We start from the raw sequence: 11,827 nt of genomic DNA, 5'->3' as shown, positions 1-11,827 counted from the left end.
ATAAATAAAGACTTACTAAATAAAGACTTACATGACATCACAAGGTGGAACAGAGTGTTTTCCGTTTAAGAGAAGAACTAAACTAACTAAACTAAATATGCAGGGTTTGTGTGTTCAACATGTGTGAATGAAACAAAACACAACTCCAGGTCTGTTTGTGATGAGGAAACAACATTATAACACAGAGCAGAAAACAGTGTAATATGGGCCCTTTTCACGCCATACACCTTCACTAGAGTCATTTGGATAATTTTAGCCCTAGAATCGCCCTTTTTTCTACTGAACTGAATGTAAAAGGAGTTGTTAACTTGAAATTTACCGATTCATGACATCACAAGGTGGAACTGAGCATTTTGACATATGGAAATAGACAGATTAATAATAAACGGTCACTCAAACATGTGTGAATGAAACAAAACACAACTCCAGGTCTGTTTGTGATGAGGGAACAATATTACAACATGTCTTAAAGGTGCACTATGTAACTTTTTGAGTGGGGCTCCATTACCTGCTTGTTTCTATGGAAATATCATTACTGTGCTTGGAATGTCCCACAGTATGACATTAATCAGCTCTACCTTGCATTTATTCAATTACAGGTGGTTTTGTAGCTCAAAAAAACCTCGAAAAACAACATTCTGACTGTGAGCGGGGTCGCCTCTCCGCAGATCTGACCTGTAACTTGGTCTGGTTTGGTCTCCATGAAGATAGAAAAGCTTAATACCATACTGTGAAACATTCCAGACAAAGCAAAAATATATATTAAAGCTGTAGTTCAACCACACTTCGCTCTGTCACATTGGCCTCTTTTAACTCTCTCTTCCGACACAAATCCTCTTCCACCTCATCTGCTATTTGTATTTTTTCTTCCGTTGCGATTGTAAAATGCTTCTTTTTTCTCCCCGACAATTATCCGGCTCGAACAATCGCGCAGTGTGATTAAGTGGGCGGAGTTCATGAGGTTACGAGTCATGCAATAATATTCCTGTCAATGCTTCAAATTCACTTGTGTAATTTCTTTTAACCGACCGACGTGCAGCTGGTGTTTTTCGCTTGTTTTTCTCACCCCCATCTTTCTCTTCTCTCCCTTTCTCTATTCCCTCTCCTGTCTTCCTTGCCCTCTCGCTTTCTTTCTCTCTCTTCTTCCATCACTCTTCCCCTTTTCCTTATCATTCTATGTCTCTTTATATATCACTCTCTCTCCCCACCCTCTCTTTCTCCATCTTTTTCTTCCCCTATATCACAGGTGTCAAACATAAGGCCCGGGGGCCAGATCCGGCCCTGCAAGACCTTTAATCTGGCCCTTGGTTGATTTTCAACTTAAATATTTTAATTAAAACATTGGTCTCCAGCGTCTCTGTACGTGGCCCCCCCCACCAGAGCAGCACAATGAAGACTTGTCTCTTTCCAAACACTCTTAAAGGACTCGTTTTGACTGTTGACCGTGACAGCACTTCCTGCATTTTCAATTCTTATTCATTCATCAAGTTCCCTCATCTTCATGCTTATTCCCTGTTTTCTTTTTCTTTTTCTTTTTCCTCCTCCTCCTTTTCTCATCTTCCATATCTCACACTCTCCCTCCTCATGTGCCACCTCTTTCCCTCTTGCGCCTCCCTTCTCTCCCTTTATTTCTCTCTTTCTCTGTCTGTCTCCCTCCCTTTCCCCCTCTCTCTCTCCCTCTCTCTCTCTCTCTGCTTCACTTCACGTCTCTGTTTCACTTCTTCTCTCCCGCTCTCTTCCTCTCTTTCTCCCTCACCCCTCTCTCTCTCTGACTCCCTTCTCTCCCTCTCTTTCTCTCTCTCTCATTCTCTCTTCCCGTCTCACTTTCTCTCTTCTCTCCCTCTCTTTCTCTCGCTGCCTCTCTCCCTTCCTCACTCTCTCTCTCTGTCTCGCTCCTCTCTTTTTCTGTCTCTGTTTTGCAGTTTTCCTTCTCTCTCTCTCTCTCTCTCTCTCTCTCTCTGTCTCCCTTCTCTCCTTCTCTGTCTCTCTTTCACTGGTTCCCGTCTTCTTCTCTCTCCTTGTCTCCCTTTCACTCTTCCCTTCTTCTTCTCTTTCTCTGTCTTCCTTCTCTCTTTCTCTGTCTCTCTTTCTTTGTTTCCCTTCTTCTCTCTCTCTCTCTCTCTTTTCCCCTCTCTCCTCCCTTTCTTCCCCCCTCTGTCTCTCTCCCTCCTTCTGTCTCTCTCTCTTTCTCCCTTCTCTCTTTTTGTCTGTCTTCCGCTGTGTCCCTTCATCTTTCCCCCTCCTCTGTCTCTCTCCCTCTCTCTCTCCTTCCCTCTCTCTCTCTGGCTCCCTTCTCTCTTTTGCTGTTTCCCTTCTTTTTCTTTCTCTCTTCCTTCTCTCTTTCACTGTTTCTCCTCTTCTCTCTCTCTCTTTTCTCTCTTTCTCCCTTTTCTCTTTTGCTGTTTCCCTCCCTTTTCTTTCTCTCTTCCCTTTCACTGTTTCCCTTCTTCTTCTCTCTCTCTCTCTCTCTTTTGCTCTCTTTTGCTCCTTTCCTTCTTTTTCTTTCTCTCTTCCTTCTCTCTTTCACTGTTTCTCCTCTTCTCTCTCTCCCCCCACTTTTGCTGCTTCCCTTCTTTGTCTTTCTCTCTGTCTCCCTTTCACTGTTTTCCTCTTCTTTCCCTCTCTTTCCCCTGTCTACCCCCTTTCTTCCCTCCTCTGTCCCTTTCCTTCCCTCCCTCTCTCTCTCTCTCTCTCTCTCCCTTTTCTCTTTTGCTGTTTCCCTTCTTTTTCTTTCTCTCTTCCTTCTCCCTTTCACTCTTCTCTCTCTCTCTCCTCTCTTTTGATGTTTCCCTTCTTTTTCTTTCTCTCTTCCTTCTCTCCGTCATTGTGTCCCTTCTTCTCTCTCTCTCTTTCTCTCTTCTCTTTCGCTGTTTCCTTTCTCTCTCCCTTCTTTCCCTTCTCCTCTTCACTGTTTCTCTTCTCTCTTCTTTCTCTCTTTTGCTGTTTCCCCTCTTCTCTCTCTCTCTCTCTCTCTCCCTCTTTTCTCTTTCACTGTTTCCCTTCTTCAATCCCTCTCTTTCCCCTTGTCTGCTATCTTTCTTTCCCTCCCTCCCTCTCTCTCCCCCCACTTTTGCTGCTTCCCTTCTTTTTCTTTCTCTCTGTCTCCCTTTCACTGTTTCCCTCTTCTTTCCCTCTCTTTCCCCCTGTCATTGTTTCTCCTCTTCTCTCTTCCTTCTCCCTTTCACTCTTCTCTCTCTCTCTCCTCTCTTTTGATGTTTCCCTTCTTTTTCTTTCTCTCTTCCTTCTCTCTTTCACTGTTTCTCCTCTTCTCTCTCTCTCTCTTCTCTCTTTTGCTGTTTCCCTTCTTCTCTATCTCTCTGTCCCTTCTCCCTTTTGCCGTTTCCCTTCTTTTCTTTCTCTCTTCCCTTTCACTGTTTCCCTTCTTCTCTCTCTCTCCCTTCTCTCTTTCACTGTTTCTTTCTCTTCTCTCTCTCTCTCTCTCTCTCTTGCTCTCTTTTGCTCCTTTCCTTCTTTTTCTTTCTCTCTTCCTTCTCTATTTTGCTGTTTCCCTTTTTTTTCTTTCTCTTTTCCTTCTCCCTTTCACTGTTTCCCTCTTCTCTCTCTCTCTCTCTCTCTCTCTCTCTCTCTCTCCCTTCTCTCTTTTGCTGTTTCCCTTCTTATTCTTTCTCTCTTCCTTCTCTCTCTCTTGCTGTTTTCTTCTTCTCTCTCTCTGTCTCCCTTTCACTGTTTCCCTCTACTCTCTCTCTCTGTCTCTCTCTCTCTCTCTCTCTCTCTTTCTCTTCTCTCTTTCACTGTTTCCCTTCTTCTTCTTTCCCTCTCTTTCCCCCTGTCTGCTCCCTTTCTTCCCTCCCTCTCCCTCTCTCTCTCTTCTCTCTTTTCCTCTTTCTTTCCCCCCTCTTTCCTCCTCTCTCTCTCCGTCTCTCTCCGTCCCTCCGTCTCTCCGGTGTTAGTGTTAGTGTTAGTGTTAGTATGCCAGGCCCATAGGCAGGAGCCGGTCACATCCTCCAGCTGGTCTGGTGCCACCGCGGGCACCTGCACCACCAAACAATGAATATTTAACTTCCCCCGTTCCATTTGTGACCATTTCTAACAATACTTTCATATTTTTCCTCTTTTCCTCTCGTTTTACCTTCAGGGTGACGCGAGGTTCCCGGGAGCTGCAGCTGGCCCTGATCCAGAGTCACATCCAGCGCTCTTTCTCACGAGGTGTCATTGAACGCACCCGGGCATTTACGTATCAGCGGTGAGTAGTAGCAGAAAATTAAACTCAAGTAAGAGGAACGTCACTTTAAAGTAAAATTACTACGAAGTACAAATTAGTTGTCCAAGAAAGAAAGACCTAACATCTGATTTATAATTCCAGGTTTGTTTTTGAGGAGGTAACATTCTAACGTGGTAAGATTAAAAGATTAAAACATTAACTAAAGCATAAATCTGGTGTTTTCAAAGGATAAACACAAAAAAATACAAATGGACCCAAAGCAGCCGTGCAAGAAACACAAATGTTCAAATCATTTCTTATTGTCGACATAAAGCTTTTGTCACTTAGTGGGAAAAATCACCAACATTTTATAGACCTGGTTTAGTCCTGGTTTAGTTCTGGTTTAGTCCTGGTTTAAACCTCGTTTAGTCCTGGTTTAGACCTGGTTTAGTCCTGGTTTAGACCTGGTTTAGACCTGGTTTAGACCTGGTTTAGATCTGGTTTCATTCTGGTTTAGACTTGGTTTAGTTCTGATTTAGTCCTGGTTTAATCCTGGTTTAGACCTGGTTTAGATCTGGCTTAGTTCTGGTTTAGACTGGTTTAGACTGGTTTAGAGTGGTTTAGACCTGGTTTAGACTTGGTTTAGTTCTGGTTTAGTCCTGCTTTAGTCCTGGTTTAGTCCTGCTTTAGTCCTGGTTTAGTCCTGCTTTAGTCCTGGCTTAGTTCTGGTTTAGACTGGTTTAGACCTGGTTTAGACCTGGTTTAGACTTGGTTTAGTTCTGGTTTAGTCCTGCTTTAGTCCTGGTTTAGTCCTGGTTTAGACCTGGTTTAGATCTGGTTTAGTCCTGGTTTAGTCCTGGTTTAGTTCTTGTTTAGACTGGTTTAGACCTGGTTTAGACTTGATTTAGTCCTGGTTTAGACCTGGTTTCATCCTGGTTTAGTTCTGGTTTAGTTCTGGTTTAGACCTGATTTAGACCTGGTTTAGTCCTGGTTTCATCCTGGTTTAGTCTAAACCTGGTTTAGTTCTGGTTTAGTCCCGGTTTAATTCCTGGTTTGGTCCCGGTTTAGTTCTGGTTTAGACCTGGTTTCATCCTGGTTTAGTCTATACCTGGTTTAGTTCTGGTTTAGTCCCGGTTTAGTTCTGGTTTAGCCCTGGTGACCTAATGATGTTCAGTGATGTTAAAAGTCACCTCAGTTAGACCTGCATGAAGTTGGAAATTATTTGTTGTTGAAAAACTCGTTTATGAATGCACTTTTAAAATAAATATGATACAATACAATACAATATATATATAATATATATATATATATATATATATATATGAGTTGTTATTGAAACTCACCATTGCAGGAACACAAAAGATGCATTTACTTCAAAGGCCTGTGTGGTGTGGGGGGGGGGGGGGGGGGGGGGGGGGGTCACATTCCCCCCTGTTCTAGACAAAGCAACAGCATCTCCATGGAGACGAGCAGGTAGCAGATTCTCCACTCGAAATGTTACACAGTGCACCTTTAATCCAGTCTGTAACCCCCATCCCCACCACCATCACATCTAGTATAACATGTAGTTTTACAGACGGCTTGTTTATGTTGCTGAGTCCTGACTGACAGCTGTAATCCATATTAACCTCCACAAATGTTTGGAGAGCAAATGGAGCGGCCGTCATCACCGCAAGAGTCTGGGCTCACTGAAATTCCTCTGTCTGTCTGAGGCTTTACCCCCTAATTGTGGTCTGGGATGGTTACGTATGGTACATGTCAGAGGCTATTTAAAGACTACTATAATTGAAAATACTATCTCGTAATAAGGGGCCCGTGTAATGATTTATACTTGAGGTTGGTGGAAGTATAGCGGGTGAATGGTCATGGGGTTTGGCGAAGAGTATCTTGGGAAAGGTTCGGTATGTTGTGGGCCAAACCAAAATAGGAGGTTGTAAATAAGACGTAATGATAAGTAGGATTGGAAGAAGTACGCAATTTAGTTATGTAAGTAAAAGTACAGTTTCCGGAGCTAAAAAACAAAACAAAACAAAAGTAAAAGTACCACATGAAAAAAATGACTTCAAGGTGCTCTGACTTTTCGATTGAGGGCGGTCACCTTCTTGTTTCTATGGATATGTCATTGCTCTGCTTCGAATGTTCCGCAGTATGACATTAAACAGCTCTACGTTATATTTACTCAATTACAGGTGGTTTTAAAGCTCAAAATACCAAGAAAAACAGGCATTTTGACTGTGAGCGGGTCGCCTCTCCACAGATCTGACCTGTAACTTGGTCTGGTTTGGTCTCCATGAAGATAGAAAGGTTTAATGCCATACTGTGAAACATTCCAAAGCAATAACATCTATATGGAGAAAAGTAAGTGATAGGACCCTCAACCATAAAGTTACACAGTGCTCCTTTAACTAAAAGTATAAAAGTACCTCTTTAATAATGTACTTAAAGAGTAAAAAGTAAGTAGTATTTTGTAAATAAGCAGTATTTTGCACAGATTTTAATGGATTATGAGGTTTCAAATGTACTGATTTTGTGTTGAATTTTGTTCATCAGGAACAAATGAATCAGTCATTTTTCATAGCTGTTTTTTCTTTTATTATTATTATTATTTTTTGTTTGTTTGTTTGTTTGTTTGTTTGTTTAAAAAATACTTTTACTTTTCAGTCCTGTTTAAAATGTAGGGGAGTAGAAAGTACAGATATCTTCTCTCAAATGTAGTAAAGTAGAAGTAAAAATACCACTCAAGTAAAGTACAAATACCTAAAATTTATACTTAAACAATACTTTTACTTCATTGCGTTCCAGCATTGATGAGAATGTGGTGGAAAAGCTTTCTTTCAAGCAAATAGGAAGGGTTAGGGAGACATCTAGTGGCCAAAGGGTGGTATAACAAAACTAGAGGTTGGAAAGTCGACAGAGCGTTTTCATTTTCTAACAGAGGCTAATATAATACGACCTCAGTTAAATTACCATCAGATGATTAGACTTAGACAAACTTTATTGATCCACAAGATAAATTATTTTTATTACAGTCGCTCACACATCACAATATAATACAATAACACAGAGTAAAAATCTAAATGGTAATGGTAGCAAAAATAACAAGAAATTGATATAAAATAAGGCATAATTATATAAATGTATATGTACAAGTACAAATAAAAATATAGTAAATACAGTAGGGAGTATTATCTGATACATAAGGGTGAGTTGCTATACAGTTGTAGGGAGTATTATCTGATACATAAGGGTGAGTTGCTATACAGTTGTAGGGAGTATTATCTGTTACATAAGGGTGAGTTGCTATACAGTTGTAGGGAGTATTATCTGTTACATAAGGGTGAGTTGTTGTACAGTTGTAGGGAGTATTATCTGTTACCTAAGGGTGAGTTGTTGTACAGTTGTAGGGAGTATTATCTGTTACATAAGGGTGAGTTGTTGTACAGTTGTAGGGAGTATTATCTGTTACCTAAGGGTGAGTTGTTGTACAGTTGTAGGGAGTATTATCTGTTACATAAGGGTGAGTTGTTGTACAGTTGTAGGGAGTTTTATCTGTTACATAAGGGTGGGTTGTTGTACAGTTGTAGGGAGTATTATCTGTTACATAAGGGAGTTGTATACAGTTGTAGGGAGTATTATCTGTTACATAAGGTGAGTTGTTGTACAGTTGTAGGGTATTATCTGTTACATAAGGGTGAGTTGTTATACAGTTGTAGGGAGTATTATCTGTTACATAAGGGTGAGTTGTTGTACAGTTGTAGGGAGTATTATCTGTTACATAAGGGTGAGTTGTTGTACAGTTGTAGGGAGTATTATCTGTTACATAAGGGTGAGTTGTTTTACAGTTGTAAGGAGTATTATCTGTTACATAAGGGTGAGTTGTTGTACAGTTGTAGGAGTATTATCTGTTATAAGGGTGAGTTGTTGTGGGGAACATTATCTGTTATAAGGGTTGTTGTACAGTTGTAGGGAGTATTATCTGTTACATAAGGGTGAGTGTACAGTTGTAGGGAGTATTATCTGTTACATAAGGGTGAGTTGTTGTACAGTTGTAGGGAGTATTATCTGTTACATAAGGGTGAGTTGTTGTACAGTTGTAGGGAGTATTGTTACATAAGGGTGAGTTGTTGTACAGTTGTAGGGAGTATTATCTGTTACATAAGGGTGAGTTGTTGTACAGTTGTAGGGAGTATTATCTGTTACATAAGTGAGTGTTGTACAGTTGTAGGGAGTATTATCTGTACATAAGGGTGAGTTGTACATGTAAGTATTATCTGTTACATAAGTGAGTGTAGTTGTACAGTTGTTACATAAGGGAGTTGTTGTACAGTTGTAGGGAGTATTATCTGTTACATAATGGTGAGTTGTTGCAGTTGTAGGGAGTTTTCTGTTACATAAGGGTGAGTTGTTGTACAGTTGTAGGGAGTATTATCTGTTACATAAGTTTGTTGTACAGTTGTAGGAGTATCTGTTACATAAGGGTGAGTTGTTGTACAGTTGTAGTATTATCTGTTACATAAGGGTGAGTTGTTGTACAGTTGTAGGGAGTATTATCTGTTACATAAGGGTGAGTTGTTGTACAGTTGTAGGGAGTTTTATCTGTTACATAAGGGTGAGTGTACAGTTGTAGTAGTATTGTTATGTTGTACATGTAGAGTTTACTGTTACATAAGGGTACAGTGTAGTTTATCTGTTACAGTTGTAGGGAGTAGTATTGTAGGGAGTATTATCTGTTAGTGAGTTGTTTAGTTCTGTTACATAAGGGTGAGTTGTTGTACTTGTAGGGAGTATTATCTGTTACATAAGGGTGAGTTGTTGTACAGTTGTAGGGAGTATTATCTGTTACATAAGGGTGAGTTGTTGTACAGTTGTAAGGAGTATTATCTGTTACATAAGGGTGAGTTGTTGTACAGTTGTAGGGAGTATTATCTGTTACATAAGGTGAGTTGTTGTACAGTTGTAGGGAGTATTATCTGTTACATAAGGGTGAGTTGTTGTACAGTTGTAGGAGTATTATCTGTTAATAAGTGAGTTGTTGTACAGTTGTAGGGAGTATTATCTGTTACATAAGGTGAGTTGTTGTACAGTTGTAGGGAGTATTATCTGTTACATAAGGGTGAGTTGTTGTACAGTTGTAGGGAGTATTATCTGTTACATAAGGGTGAGTTGTTGTACAGTTGTAGGGAGTATGGTATGAATCTAGTCCTGACCCTCTAAACCAGGGGTCAACAAAGTAAGGCCCATGGGCCGGCTCCAGGCCGCCACGCCCCTTTGACTGGCCCCCCACTACTTGAACTGTCCCTATGAGGCAATCCTCTAAAGTTGTCATAGCCTTTTTTTAAATTATTATTATTACTTTATGGCAAAGAATAACATGGCTGTATTTTGTTTTTGATATTTATATGAATTATTTATATTTATATTTAAATAATTATATGACGTATTTACATTTGCTGCTGAATTTTCATCACTTGACAAACTCGAGATCAAACCGTGACAGTCACCTCACGCACAGAGTTCTGTAGTGGATTTAGTGTAATAAATGGAATATCTGTGGTATTTCAAATTAAAATGTGTGAAAAGTGTGAAGTACTTATAACTTTTGCAAACCACTAGTAACAATCAACAAATATCTACCAGGAATTATGTGTTGATATAGTACTGTGGTCTGCTGGTGGTCATTTTGGTCTGGGTCATACAATTCTGTTATATGACTGACCCGACACTGGCCCCACATCACAGCCAGGAGCAATAACGTGGCCCCCAGAGAAAAAAGTTTAGTGACCCCTGCTCTGGGCAATTCACCTTGGTATTAAACTGTATTAGAAATGTGGAGGATAGTAATGATGATTTATACTCGGTAGCAGACATTGTAAGTGCTTTGGGATTAGTAAGAAAATAAATGGGTTCTTACAATTTCATTCATAATTGCTAATAATATTCTCGGTTCTTTTTAATGGAGTTTTCTGCAGTCATTCCTTTCTCAGTAAAAGCATGTGGTTTTGAAATAAAGTTCAGACTTCAGAGCAGAACAGTTTGACTATTTTCTGTGTTAAATGACAAAGGACTATTACTGGCCACAGCTACCGGCTACTACATGAAATACTTTACATTGCTGTGTATTAACTGCTCTTCGTCAGTGACCATTGTATAATTTTTCTCATTTAAAAGTAAAATAACTTAAATATTTATAACTAAAATATTCTTCCTGTAGTTTTCTGATATATGTCTCTAATATATTTTGCAGTGTTACAGTATTCATATATATTTCAATAGAATGAAATTATGTGTATTGTATTGTAGCTATCCAGGCAAAACGTGGCCTAATTTAAAGCCACAGTATGTAACTTTTTAATAAAAATATAGTGTTTTTCATGTGGGCTGTGTTCATTGCACTGAAAAACATGAATTCTTGCATCTCCACAAACCTGCCTCTTACTCGAACTGGAGAAGAGCCTCTACCTGCTTGTTCCCATGGTAATGTTGTTTTTTCCCCCTATAATATTCCACTACGTTATAAAATGTAAATGTATCTAGCTCCATGCAAAATGTTCCAGCGTATGGCTTTAACTCTATATTTCGATGGAATAATTTACAGAAAGTTACTTAATGTAGAGTACCTTCTGTCTCTCTAATTTAATGTCTCTCTTTTTTTAATTTTATGATGATTATTTACATTTTGATTAGTTTTTATTGTGATTTTAATGTATTTAGGGATGTAACAATAACTGAAATATCGTCAGAGTTCTAACAATAACATCGTGGACCGTCACAGTATATCAAATTACAAGTCTCTTTGCTTAAATTAAGAGTTATGTTGCAGCAATAGCTAAAAAAAGACAGAGGGAACTACACAGACCATGATCCTTTGCTCCATTTCAGTGCAGACTACATGAAGAAATAACAGTTCTAAGCACTTTTAAGTCTTAGTTCTTTGGATTAAATCTTATTACTGTTATTGTTGTATGATTGGATCTTGTTACATCCCTAATTGTGAGCCTCCCCACCATATCGTTAACCTTTCTTCGATATCGAAATAAATATCGTATCATAAGGTTCATACTGTGATGATATCGTATCATGAGACTTGGATATTGTTACATCCCTAATTTCTTATTCTGTAAAGCACTTTGAATTGCTTTGTGTACGAATTGTGCTATACAAATAAACTTGTCTTGCCTTTAAAGGGGCACTATGTAACTTTTTGGTTGGGGTCCGTCACCTGCTTGTTTCTATGGATATGTGTCATTGCTCTGCCTGGTATGACATTAAAAGGTTCTAATTCTTTATATTTATTAAATTACAGGTGGTTTTATTGCTCAAAAAACCTAAAACAGGCAAACTGGTACATTCAGTATAATTGACTCTTATGAGCTTTAAGTCCTGTTATAATGTTGTTACCTCATCAAAAACAAACCTGGAGTTGTGTTTTGTTTCACTCACATATGTTTTGATTGACCCTTCATTATTTGTATGTCAACATCTCAAAGGCTTAAAATGTTCTGTTTTATAAATATTTTGTTAATTAAGGTTTTATCTGTCAGAAAAATGTATTGCTCTTGATAAAGATGTGCACTGCATTTTGGATAGAATTTTTTATGTTTATGATATATTCGATTTTAGAACACTGTGTCTACTTCATTAAACATGGGTGTAAGAGAATTTAAG

Source organism: Boleophthalmus pectinirostris, unplaced genomic scaffold (assembly GCF_026225935.1).
Source record: "Boleophthalmus pectinirostris isolate CB_2022bp ecotype Guang Dong unplaced genomic scaffold, ASM2622593v1 HiC_scaffold_16, whole genome shotgun sequence".
In the NCBI taxonomy this organism is placed as follows: Eukaryota; Metazoa; Chordata; class Actinopteri; order Gobiiformes; family Gobiidae; genus Boleophthalmus; species Boleophthalmus pectinirostris.
The sequence above is the reverse complement of the archived record's forward strand: the minus strand, read 5'-3'. Positions refer to the sequence as shown.